The 13756-nt window shown below is 40.6% G+C and overlaps 1 long non-coding RNA gene across 2 annotated transcripts in view; it reads right to left on the bottom strand.

The window, feature by feature from the left end:
- LOC147915829 (uncharacterized) overlaps positions 1 to 13686 on the bottom strand; it is an 82807-nt gene extending 69121 nt beyond the window's left edge. For both annotated transcript variants that reach the window (XR_015553809.1, XR_015553808.1), the window contains exon 1: positions 13391 to 13686. This is a non-coding gene — a long non-coding RNA (uncharacterized LOC147915829). The remainder of the gene's footprint in view (positions 1 to 13390) is intronic.
- Positions 13687 to 13756: the final 70 nt, after the last annotated feature.

Here is a 13756-nt window from a genome sequence, read left to right as displayed (position 1 = left end):
ATAGGAAGTATGCTCTTCGACATCAGTCTTAGCAACATATTTTCAAGTACCATGTCTGACCTGGCAAGAGAAACAATAGAAAAAAATAAACAAATGGGACTACATCAAACTAAAAATCTTCTGCACAACAAAGGAAACCATCAACAAAACGAAAAGACAACCTAACAATTGGGATATATTTGCAAACCATATATCTGATAAGGGGTTAATCTCCAAAATATATAAAGAACTCATACATCTCAACAACAAAAAAACTAACAACCCAATCAAAAATGGGCAAAAGACCTGAATTGACATTTCTCCAAAGAAGATATACAGATGGCCAACAGGCACATGAAAAGATGTTCAACATTATTAACTATCAGGGAAATGCAAATCAGAACTATAATAAGATATCATCTCATGCCCATCGGAATGGCTGTAATTAACAACACAGGAAATAACAAGTGTTGGAGAGGATGTGGAGAGAAGGGAACTCTCATACACTTCTGGTGGGAGTGAAAACTGGTGCAGCCACTACGGAAAACAGTATGGAGCTTCCTCAAGAAATTACAGATAGAACTACCATACAATCCAGCTATTCCACTGCTGGGTATTTATCCAAAGAACATGAAAACATGAATATGTAAAGAGGCATGCACCCCTGTGTTCATTGCAGAATCATTCACAATGGCCAAGACTTGGAAGCAACCTAAGTGCCCATCAAGAGATGAATGGATAAAGATGTGGTATATATACACAATGGAATACTACTCAGCCATAAGAAATGATGAAATCCAGTCATTTGTAACAACATGGATGGTCATTGAGGGTATTATGCTAAGCAAAATACTTCAGAGATAGAAGGTCAAATACTGTATGATCTCACTCATAAGTAGAAGACAAAAACAGGGGGCCGGCCCCATGGCTTAGCTGTTAAGTGTGCGTGCTCCACTACTGGCGGCTCGGCTTCGGATCCCAGGCGCGCACTGACGCACCACTTGTCAGGCCATGCTGAGGCGGCGTCCGGCATAGAGCAACTAGAAGAATGTGCAACTATGACATACAACTATCTACTGAGGCTTTGGGGAGAAAAAGGGGAAAAAAAGGAGGAAGATTGGCAATAGATGTTACCTCAGGGTCAGTCTTCCTCAGCAAAAAGAGGAGGATTGGCATGGATGTTAGCTCAGGGCTGATCTTCCTCACAAAAAAACAAACACACAAACACATAGAGACAGAGATTGGATTGGTGGTTACCAAAGGGGAAGTGCGGAGGGAAGAGGGTGAAAGGGATGATTAGGTACATGTGTGTGGTGATGGATTGTAATTAGTATTTGGGTGGTGAACATGATGTAATCTATGCAGAAATAGAAGTATAATGATGTACACCTGAAATTTATACACTGTTATAAACCAATATTACCACAATAAAAAAAAGACAATGTTTCCCTCCCAGGCAAAGATTGGGCAGGTTTGCTTGCAGGTCATTATAAAAGGTTGAAGTGTTCTAAGCTTGGAGTTCCTCAGATATGATGAAAACCCACTTTTGCCCAGCATACACCTGAGCCTCTCCACCTCACCCCGTGGGACTTGGGAGGCAAGGGGAACTGATACAAACATGAAGCTCATACTGCCTACTGTGTTATGAGTAGAAGAGTCCCTTGTCTCTGACCCAGATGTCTTACGTCTTACGTCAGCATCTATGAAACTGCAGCAGGCTAAGTGGTTAGCTTGCAAACAGGGTAAAGCATCTCAGATCCCTTACAGTTCTTAGCAGCTCAAAGACTCCCAGCTCAGTGAGCTACCATCCTGAAGCCATGCGTTTCTATATGAGGCCTACTGACTTTTATACTAACTCCAATCACTTTTCCTCTGGTCAGTAAGTACTGCTACTGGGCTTATACCATGTCTGGATCCTCCCACCCTCATTGAAATTAGGGAACCTATATTAACTGCACTGTTCCCTAGTAGCAGCGAGAATTACAGATGACAGCCACTAAAGCACTTCCCAAAGATGGTGGCACTTCTTTTTATTATTTTTTATTTTATTGAGGTCATAATAGTTTATAACATTGTGAAATTTCAGGTGTGTATGTTATTATTTGCCAGTCCCCATATATATGTGGCCCTTTACCCCTTCTTCCCACCTCCTAACCCCCTTTCCCTCTGGTAACCACTAATCTGTTCTCTTTGTCCATGTGTTTGTTTAATGATGGCACTTCTTTTATCAATGAATTTTCTCTAGGCTCCTTTTTGGGGAGATAAAGTTAGAGAGTTAGTGATTGAATGGACTACTTGCGAAAAATCCACTCCAGCAGCCCCACTTCCAAAGTCTTTAAATGTCTCTCTCTACATTATGCCAAGGAAATTTTAGCACCTTGTCTTCATTTAGTGTGGCCCCATTGAGGCTAGGTTTCACTTATCTAGAATCATTCCAGCTGCTCCAGTTAGCAAGATTTGTTCAAGTAAGGGAACAAAGTGCTAGAGGATCTTACACCAGCAATTAAATATTTCAGCCTGATACACATGACTTCCCCTCATAACCTATTGGCCAGAACCACATGGTCCCTCCTGCAAGGGGGACAGCAAAGTATAATCTTTCAGGGTCCCGGAAGGAGAGGAAAACTGGAAGTGTCAGCACCACATCGGTGCTGCCCCAGTGGTGAAGAGCTACAGAATCACAAACTATTCATGTACACTAATGGACAGCTCACTTGGCTACACATACTCCCTTCATTTCTCCTGAATAACCACCAGAACCAGAGCTCCTGAAATCTTCAACTTAGAGGATTGTAGCAGCTGTGTTTTATGTTATTTAGTTGTTTCTTTTCTCCCTTCCAATTCCCCACATCTTATATATCAAGCACCTGTAGTAACTAATATTTTAGGTTTCAGGTGGGAGTATGTCTGAACTGAAATCACCTTGTAGTAAGACATGAGTCTGAGCCTTTTGCTTTTACAGTTTATTGGTGCCTTCTGGACCTGCTAGGGCCAGGTATTGTAATTGCCACTTCTGTTTTATAATGGAATGCTACTGGGCACGCCCGGTGTTATGGCTCAGTGATCAGATACTGGCTAGTTTATGATAGGTGGTTTATGTTTAGTCACTTGGAGTCCCAAAGTCAGATGTTCAATTTCTACCAGGACTCGATTGCAAGCTACGAACTGCTTTTCAAATGAAAAACAGTTATAGCATGAATTTCCTCCAAAACCTTGTTTGCTCAGGGGCTTGCCAGAGTCTCCAAATAGCATCTCTGCTGCCATGCACACTTCCAGTGCCATCAGATCTGCTATGTCATAAGACCCAAGTGGCATGTCAGCCTGCAGCCCAGCTTGGACCCGCTGCAGAGCTCATTCTTGTTCCAGAACCCACTTAAAACTGGCAGCTTATGGGTTATCTCACAAATGAGTTGGTGCAGCATGCCCAAATGTGGTATATGTTGTCACCAAAATCCAAAATCCAAAAAGGTTTATCAAACACTGTGCCTCTTTCTTTATGGTGGATGGTGCAAGGTACCACCATTTGTCTCCCTTGTAGAAGGGATTTCCTAATATGCCCCAAACCACTGAATCCCTTGAAACTTCACCAAAGCAACAGCTCCCTGAACTATCAGACTTTATTTCCCACCCTCTGGTATATATATTTTCTACTTCCTGCTCACTAGATCCAATTGACAATGTAATAATCAACGTAAAGGACCAATGTGATGTTTCATAAAATACAATAAAGATATATCTTCGTCTCGGCTATATAAATGCAAACTGCTTCTGATTTTGCCCACCGATTGGGATGGAAAAGGATGCATTTGCCAGGTCAATAGTTGCATGTCAGGTGCTGGGGTGATGATCTGTTTCAGTAAATATACTGTATCTAAAACTATAGCTGCAACTAACAAGTCAATCGGTTAGCTTTGCAATAATCTTAGTTTTCCAAGGCCCTTCAGGCTTTTGCTCTGGTCAAACAGAAAAGTTTTATGCAAATATAGTAGGAATCGCTATCCCTGCTTCTCTCAAGGTTTTCATGGCAGTGGTACTTTCTACAATCCCCTCGGGAGTACTGCTTACCATTTACCATTGGTGTATTGTGTGGGAAGAGTACCAGAGACTCTAGATGGTCATTCCTTTCATAATAGCTCTCTCTCCACAGGACAGGGAACCAAAATGGTACTCTGCTAGTTACCAAGTATATGTGTATGTGGTTGTATTCCCACCATATGTCCTGGCACTGGAGTAATAAACACAGGATGGGTAAGCAGTTCCACCAGACCCACTGTTAGATGAATTTGGGCCAAAACTTCATCTAACATCTGACATCCATAAGCCCCTACCTTGGTGGACTATTATGATGTTTTGGGTTCCTGGGGATCAGTGTAAAATTAGAGCCAGTATGTAACAGCTCCCAGAAGTTCTAGGTATTTCCCTTTTCCCAGTGCACAGTTCTCTGGGTAAATAGCTCCAGGTCACTGTGTGGAAGGCTTGGGAGGAAATACACTGTATACATCTATGGCTGTACTGCAGGGTTCTTCTTCAAAGGCACCCAGCCTCCACCTCTGTTGAAAGGCTTCAGATCTATACACTTGGCTTAGTTGTGGGAACTCACTAAGAATCCATGAATCCTAACAAGGGTTTCCAGTCAGTTTCTTCCCAGTAGACCCTGAAGTATTCCTTCTACTAGGTAAAGCAGAATCTCAGTAGGCTGCCCATTTATTTCAAAACACTCCTATTACTATTCCTTCTCCGTGATTCATTGTACTAACTGCACCCGAACTTGCTTTGTCAGTTAAGCCTCTATCACTCTAGAATTCCATTTCCCACTGTAATCAGGAAATGCCATTTTGGTAGCATTTCCCACTGTCTTCTCTGGATGTCAGAAGACAGCCACCACAGAGATCCCTCTTGCCCCTCACCCCAATGTGAAGACATGTCCTCTAGACTTCCCAGATAGTATGATTAGGTGGTAGCAGAGCTGGTTGCTAAGAACAAGGCTTAGAGAGTCAAATCAAGAAGCTGCCACTGCCACCAGTTTCTTCACAGTGAACCCCGGAACACTGCTAGAAGACCACGGCTGTGAGGGACACCTTATTTTCCCTTCTAAGTATCGGAGAGGGCATTACTGGAGGAACCTAATCACTATTCAGAACTTTAGCTACAAGGGGGTTTGAGAAACGTAGTTTCTAACTGGGTGGTCACGTGACTAATTAAAATTCTTTTACTGTGGGAAACAGCAAGAACAGATCTGGGGGGGAGAACTTCCAGTCTGCCATACTCAGCTCTCCTTCTCCACTGGCTTCTTCCCACCAGCATTTAAACATGCTCACAAATTGTTGTTTTCTTCCATTTTTGGAGGAAAAATAAAACTTTCCCTCATCTCTATATCCCTCTTTGACTATTTTCCTCCCCTTATTCTATATAATTATATAGCATGAAAAAATTGACTTCAAATACTTATCAGCGGATGTAGGAAAGTCTGAACTCACCATAGGAAGGCAGCTCTAGATATCAACATATAACGTACAAAACTGACAGCTGTGGAGTGATTGAAAGTTGAGGATTATTTGTTCCGTGTCATTTTTTTTTAACATCACCAGGTGTCGTAGGCAGAAAAATGACCCCCCAAAGATGTCCATGTCCAAATTCCAAAGCCTGTGACTATGTTACCTTGTATGGCAAATGGGATTTTGCAGATGTGATTAAGGTTAAAGACTTTCAGATGAGATTATTTTGGATTATCTGGGTGGGCCCAATCTAATCACACCTGTCCTTAAAAGTGTACGATGAGGAGCCGGGCTGGTGGCGCAAGCGGTTAAGTGCACGCGCTCCACTGTGGCGGCCTGGGGTTCGCCGGTTCGGATCCCGGGCGCGCACCAGCGCACCGCTTGTTAAGCTATGCTGTGGCGGTGTCCCATGTAGAGTAGAGGAAGATGGGCACGGATGTTGGCCCGGGGCCAGTCTTCCTCAGCAAAAAAAAAAAAAAGAGGAGGATTGGTATCGGATGTTGGCTCAGGGCTGGTCTTCCTCACAAAAAAAAACAATTGGGGGCCGGCCGGTGGCGCAAGCAGTTAAGTGCCTGCCTCTGCTGCGGTGGCCCGGGGTTCGCTGGTTCGGATCCTGAGTGCGCACCAACGCACGCTTGTCAGGCCATGCTGTGGCAGCGTCCCATATAAAGTGGAGGAAGATCAGCATGGATGTTAGCCCAGGGCCAGTCTTCCTCAGCAAAAAGAGGAGGATTGGCAGATGTTAGCTCAGGGCCGATCTTCCTCACCAAAAAAAAAAAAAAGAATATGAAAATTAAATCTGTAAGCAAAGAAAGCTATCAGAAGTTGTTAGTCAAGCCCTGGAAATGTGGGGAATAGTATCTGGGATAAGACAAGAAGCAAGGCCAAGGACAAAGGCAAGTCGAAGTCAGAAACACAAGTAAAAGACCCCGGGACTGCAATTCCCAAATTGTGTGCTGGGGGGCCACAGGGCTCAGGAGCAAACTCACAGTGGCACTGTGAGATATTTTAAGTTTTTGAGAGAAACACAGAAACAACTGTCAGACATTACATGAATACCTATGATTAGATTGTTTGGACATAATTACTTAATAAATGGAACTATTAGATATTTCTTTGGCTCAAGGACGCCAGGAAAAAATTACTGAGATTCTAAGGGTGTCAAGAAACTAGAAAGTTTAGGAATCTCTGTCTTAGGGACATGCTAGGGTTCAAAGGACACAGGCTGCTTAGAGAGGAATCAGAAAAGCAGATCAAAAGTGAAAATGACAGTGCCACCAGCCTCTACATACCCAGTTATACATGTTAGGGCCTTTTCCTTCATTCCATCCTGGCTCTAAAGAAAAGAACTTTTGTGCCCTATTACTCTGAATTTACTGCAGGATCGCTTTAAAATCAGTGAATCTTGCTTTTAAATCAGTGAATCTTACTCTTGCTTAACAACAAAAACAAAATAGTGATTTTTCAATGTTGGTTTGGGGACCAAACAACTAGAGTTCCCAAATATGCAGTGTGAGAAAGTCTACTAAAATTTAAATATGTTTCTAGCGAAGAAATGAATAAACTTTATGTTAAGATTCATTCAGCAACTTCATAAGAACTCATTATAAAAGTTTTAAAATATACTCTAAATTAGGTGTTGGCAAACTTTTTCTATAAAAAGCCAGATAGTAAATATTTTTAAATATTCTTGATTTTTTTTTTTACAACTCTAAAAATGTAAAAGCCTAATTGAAAGCAGTGAGTATATTCACATTGTCATCAACCAATCTCCAGACCTCTTTACATCATGCAAAACTGAAACTCTATACCCAATGAACTAACAATTCCCCATTTTCCCTTGTACACCAATGTACATAGCAGCATTGGACACCACAACAGGATAAAAAGGAGGGCTCTGTGGTCAGAGCCAAAAGAAATGGAGAAGGATCACATCCATACCTCACCCTCCAGGTACGTACACCAATGTTCATAGCGGCATTATTCACAATAAGCAAAAGCTGGAAACCAATGTTCACAGTAGCACTATTCACAATAGGCAAAAGGTGAGAACAACCCAAATGTCCATAGACAGATAAATGGATAAACAAAATATGATATATATACATATAGATATACACACACACAAAATGGAATATTATTCAGCCTTTAAAAAGAAGGAAATTCTGATATATGCTACAATATGGATGAACCTTGAAAACATCATGCTAAGCGAAATAAGCCAGATGCAAAAGGACAATATTGTATGACTCCACTTACATGAAGCACCTAGAACAGTCAAATTCACAGAGACAGAAAGCAGAATAGTGGTTACAAGGACTGGGGGGAAAGGAGAATGGGGAGTGTTTAATGAGTACAGAGTTTCAGTTTGGGGTGATGAAAAAGTTCCAGAGATGGATAGTGGTGATAGTTGCACAACAATGTCAATGCACTTAATGCTATTGAATTGTAACCACTTAAAAATGGTTAAAAATTGGGGCCGGCCCCCTGGCGTATCGGTTAAGTGCGCGCACCCCGCTGCTGGCAGCCTGGGTTCAGATCCCGGGCGTGCACCGAGGCACAGCTTGTCAAGCCATGCTGTGGCGGCGTCCCATATAAAGTGGAGGAAGATGGGCACAGATGTTAGCCCAGGGCCAGCCTTCCTCAGCAAAAAAGAGGAGGATTGGCATGCATGTTAGCTCAGGGCTGATCGTCCTCACAAAAAAAATGGTTAAAATGGTAAATTTTATGTTATGTATATTTTACCACAATAAAAAAAAAAGAAATATAAAACCCGTTCTTAGCTCATGGGCCATACAAAACAGACTGCAGACCACAATTGGGTTACAGGTCATAGTTTTCTTTGAATCATAAGACCCACTAAACAGAATGAAAAAAATGACACGAAATACTCAACAAATTTTCCAAGTCATTGTAATTCATTTTTATTTCAAGATGAACATATTAAACATATTCTAATATTTAATATATTTATTACATTTACCAAAATTTATCAATGCAACTATAGTATTTATCTACCAAAAAATACTTGAGAGGAGTCTCTTTAAGATGAGGTAGAATGTATATAAATATAGAGACATACAGACATATAGAGATATGGTGATACATATAAGTATCTATAGCTTTATCTGTAGATATAGGGAGGTAGAGATGAATAATCCATGATATCTTCAATGAAGCTTAAAATGTATCCTGAAAGATGTGGTAGGTAAAGCTGAAACTTAATGGGCAAAAATACTTAAAGTTTAGATTTGAAAGTTTGGTGTTATAGCTTGCGCTACTTTTATTTTCTTCCCCACTCATTTGGTGCATAGTAGACCATTTTCCCTCCCATTTTGGAGGAGGAGAGAAAATGACACATCACAAAATTAAGCATACTGTTAATATCTGCTCAGATCTCTCCCCTGCATTCTTGCAACCCTTAAATCTAAAATTCATTTAACTCTTTGATTGGTTAGCACAATCTCAGGCTCTGAAGGCAACATATTCCTAAAAAAGAAAAACCTGAGGTAGCTTATTTGGGCTTAAAGTCAGTTCTAGGCAAAAAAAAAAATCACTCTCAACAAGAAGCCTTTTTCAGATTAGGTAGAGAGTATATAAATACATAGACAAAAGACATTGTTTCAGCTATCTATTCACTGGAACAGATGAAGAACAACCCTAAACTCAGTGAAGTAAAACAATCATTTCATTATGTTCTGGATTCTTTTTTTTTTTTTTACTTTATTTTTTCATAGGATTTTTAGGTTTCCAACAACACTGAGAGAAAGGTACAGATAATTCCCATATACTCCCTACCCCTACACATGCATAGCCTCTCCCATTATCAGCATCATTCACCAGAATGGTGCATTTTTTACCAAGGATGAACTAAATTGACACATCATAATCACCCAAAGTCTATAGTTTAACTTAGAGTTCACTCTTGGTGTTGGACATTCTATGGGTTTGAAGAAAAGTGTAATGACATATACTCATCATTATAATATGATATATAATATTTTCACTGCCTAAAAATCCTCTGTGCTCTGCCTATTCATTGCCCCACCTCCCCATCCCCAACAATCTGGCAACCACTGATCTTTTTATTTATCTCCATAGTTTTGCCTTCTCCAGAATGTCATATAGTATGTAGCCTTTTGAGATTGGCTTCTTTCACTTAGTAATACGCATTTAAGTTTCCTCCATGTCTTTTCATAGCTTGATAGCTCAGTTCTTTTTAGCTCTGAATAATATTCCATTGTCTGAATGTACCACAGTTTATTAATCATTTTATCTACTGAAGGACATCTTGGTTGTTCTCAAGTTTTGGCAATTAGGAATAAAGCTGCTATAAACATCCATGTGCAGGTTTTTATGTGGACATAAATATTTAGCTCCTTTGGGTCAACAGTAAGGAGTGCGATTACTGGGTCACATGGTAAGAGTATGTTTCATTTTGTAAGAAACCATCAAACTGTCTTCCAAAATAGCTATACCATTTTGCATTCCCACCAGCAATGCATGAGAGTTCTTTTTCTCTACATGTTCACCAGCACTTGGTGTAGTCAGTGTTCTGAATTTTGGCCATTCTAATAGATGTGTAGTGGTACGCCATTGTTTTAATTTGCATTTCCTTGATGATACATGATGTGGAGCATCTTTTCATATGTTTATTTGCCATTGGTAAATCTTCTTTGGTGAGGTCTGTTAAGGTATTTGGCCCATTTTTTAATCGAGTTTTTGTTTTCCTATTGTTGAGTTTTAAGAGTTCTCCATATATTTTGGATACCAGTCCTTTATCAGATTTGTCCTTTATGAATATTTTCTCTCAGGCTGTGTCTTGTGTCTTCTAATTCTCTTGAGCTCATGGATTCCTCAGGTTAGTGACAAGAAATTTTCACATACTAAGCTAAGCCATTCTGGCCTGAACTAAAGCCTGACTTATGGCCTATCAAACATACATTGTACATCTGCTTTAAACATTAAAAAATGCATTAAACATTATCTCGAAGAATACACTCTTTGAAGATAAAAATGCACATTCCCCTCCTACAACACCCGTATGGTTAACGCCCATATCAGTACTCATGAAAACAAGTTCCCTTTCCCAGACATCAGGGTCATGTTCACTCGATAATTTGCAACTGAATCTCTCTTTGAAACTTTGCTGAATATGTACCCTGGGCATGTTTAATGTATGTTCTTTGTTCTAAAAAGGTATAAAACTGTACTAAAAACCACGCTTCTCCACAACACTTTCTTCCTTTGCAAAGACTGCCTTCCTGGATTATAGTTCTCAGCCTGGCTTAAGTAAAGGTCACCTTATCTCTCTAATCTATAGATTAGTTATTGATTATTTTCCTGGCCATTAGGAATTAGGATGAGGCAGAGCAGGATGGCTCACCTCTGGTCTATAGTCTAGGGCCTCAGTTGGGAAGACTCAAATGGCTGAAGGGTGACTCCAATGGCTGGAAGCTGGAATCTGCTCTCCACTCACATGATTGGCATCTGGGCTGAGGTGACTAAAGGGCTGGGCTCAGCTGTGACTGTCAATCAGAGTATCTTCAAGAGGCCTCTCTACATGTCTCGGGCTTTTTCACAGCACACCAGCCTCAGGTAGTCAGACTTCTTACATGATGGCTGAACATTCTAAAGGTAAGTGTTCCAACAGACAAGGTGGAGTTGCATGGCCTTTTATGATCTAGCCTCTGAAGTTACAAGTGATGGCTGTGATCACTTTCACTATATTCTACTGGTCAAATCAGTCAAAACCCACCCAGATTTAAGAAGAAGGGACACGGAGTCCATCTTTTTATGGGAAGAGCATCAAAGAAGGTGCAGCCATGTTTTAAAACCACCACAGACATATTTATTCAGAGATATGGAGATATATGCCAAAGGGTTAACAGTGCCAAATGAATTTCATTAACTTATTATTTTAAGTCAGACTAATCCAAACATATCCTCCATGGATAGCAAAATTCCATCTACCTATTTTCATGTAATACAGTAATAAATAAGCAGAAACTTCATTTTATCTATATAAATTGCATCAAGAATGACTAACAGCTTGCTTTCGACCCTAGAACCATCTGCCAGTTATAACCATTTCTTATTTTCGAAACACCATTAACCTCAGATCCACCCTCAGGCTTAGGCTAAGTCATATTCAGAAAGAATACAGAGAATATTCATAGCAAGTAAAACAAGTAGATTAGGATCCCGCTAGCATTATGATTGTGAAAATCAGTGGCCATTTCCTATCTTAGTGATTACTAGACTTAAGGATTTCATGGGCCAAGAAAGTTTTCAGAAATAAAATAAACCAAATGGGAGCAAATAAAGTCACCAACTTTTTATTCTCCAAAGAATATTTAGAAAACAACTACTCTGTAACTATCATCACACAAAAAAAATAGAATGGACAATTTCAAAATAAAGCACAATCCTTAAGAATGAGTGAGCTTGACTAAATGAAAAACTCACTATATATTTTTTTTTTCTCATTTCTCTGATCTGCAGAAATTTCACCATAGATGAACCCCCATTCACAACTGGTGTGGGAAACCACTTGTGCATCTGACATTCCAGTCTCTTCCCTCCCTTGCTTTATTCCAATGGTTCTAGAACTTTAGCTTGCTTCTAGGAACTCAGTCTAAAAAGACAAATAGATAAATGATTATAACACAACATGAGCGCTGTAAGGATATGGGGGTGGAAATCAAGGAAGCTTTTACAAATTAGGCGAAAAAGGTTTTCCCATGAGAAAGAATAGGGCATATTATTACAGGTGGCAATGACAGTGTGGCTGAAAGCACAGAGACAATCTATGTATGCAGTATATCCAAGGAAGACTACACTGTGTACCAAAAAAGTAAGTAGTAGTTATACTTGGTTGTAGAGTAAGGGTTACTTTTCTCTTCCTGATTCTTCTATTTTCTGAAATTTAACAATGGGGTATGCATTAATTTAATGATCAGGAAATTTAAAAACAATTTCAATTTTGTAGCTTAGCTTATAAACAAAACGCCTATTTCCCTTTAAGAAAGCAGTTTGTATTAAGAGGCCAGGTTGTAAAACAGAGATTTAAAGATTTGGAAGAGGGATGCAGAAATCAGGCTCCAGACTTTGGCTGGAACAGATGGCAAGGGGGAAGATAACATTCCCTCAGCACTTCTGTGAGAATCCTGGTGGGGTGTACTCAATACATACAGCAGGCCTTCTTGTCTATATGGTCATTAGTCAGAAATTCTCAGGTGGCAAGTGGCGTCTGACAGGTCAAATGCTCAGCAGCACCTTTGGGGTCAGAGACCAAGGTTAGAATCCCAGCTCTACCACTAACTAGCTCAATGAGCTAGGGCAAATTACTTAACCACTTGAATCTGTGTTCTCATCCGTAAAATGGCAAACTGCCTACCTTCCCGGATTTTTGTGCAGATCAACTGACACAACGTAGGTAAAGAACTTAGTACAGTGCCTCCCCCTCAGAAAATGACAATTATAACATTTGTATATCTAATTGAGAAGTAAATATATATTTGCTGTACTGGTTTAAAAAGGCTGTAAGATCCCATTTGCCATTTATTTGCTCTATAGGTTTAGCTAAAAGCTTTAAGCACATAAAATTTGTCAGTTGGGATGTCAAACTTTTGAAACTTAAATGTGTGCAAGTTTCTAACAAATTCCAAACGCACAAAAGATATTGTGTATTTGCAGTTGCTTCTAACACTAAGCTATCTTTAGAGTGATCTTTCTGCAGGATCCAGAAATAACTAAGTGCCCCTAACCCTAGATTCTAGCAGCTGATAAAAAACCAGGCGGACGTTTCCCGTTCTCCGTCCTCTTATTCCAGCTGGCTCCCATATCCACTCCCAGAAAGAATCGGAGATCTTGGGGGCAGAAAAACTTTCAGCCCTAAAGTAACTGCCTCTTACCCGGGCTTTCTTAAGGCTGGAATACAGTCAGCAGAAGAATGTAGTATGTGCTCCTCAAGTGTTCTCAAACAACTCTTTCAGCTTCCAGAATCCTTCTCACGGGCCATCGGGCCATCAGGTAACGAACCCAACAACTTTCACCCACCTGTTCTTCCAACTTTCTAATCCTGATACGCATCCTTACAGCCCCCGCGACGTGACCAATCAGAGAGTGCGAAGTGAGCCGGAAGGGGCGGGCCCAGGAGGGCGCTGTCGACGAATCACCAACCTCAGACGGCGGGGGCGGGAGCGGAAGCCCTGGTTTGGCCTTGGGTTCTGCCGTGGGGGATGTCCCGTAGGAGCGAATGAGGAAGTCCTGGGGTCGTT

The sequence above is a fragment of the Ceratotherium simum genome, chromosome 12, assembly GCF_057802395.1.
Source record: "Ceratotherium simum simum isolate JZ-2026a chromosome 12, ASM5780239v1, whole genome shotgun sequence".
NCBI lineage: Eukaryota > Metazoa > Chordata > Mammalia > Perissodactyla > Rhinocerotidae > Ceratotherium > Ceratotherium simum.
Note: the sequence above shows the minus strand (reverse complement) of the source record. Positions and strands in the feature narration are given on the sequence as shown.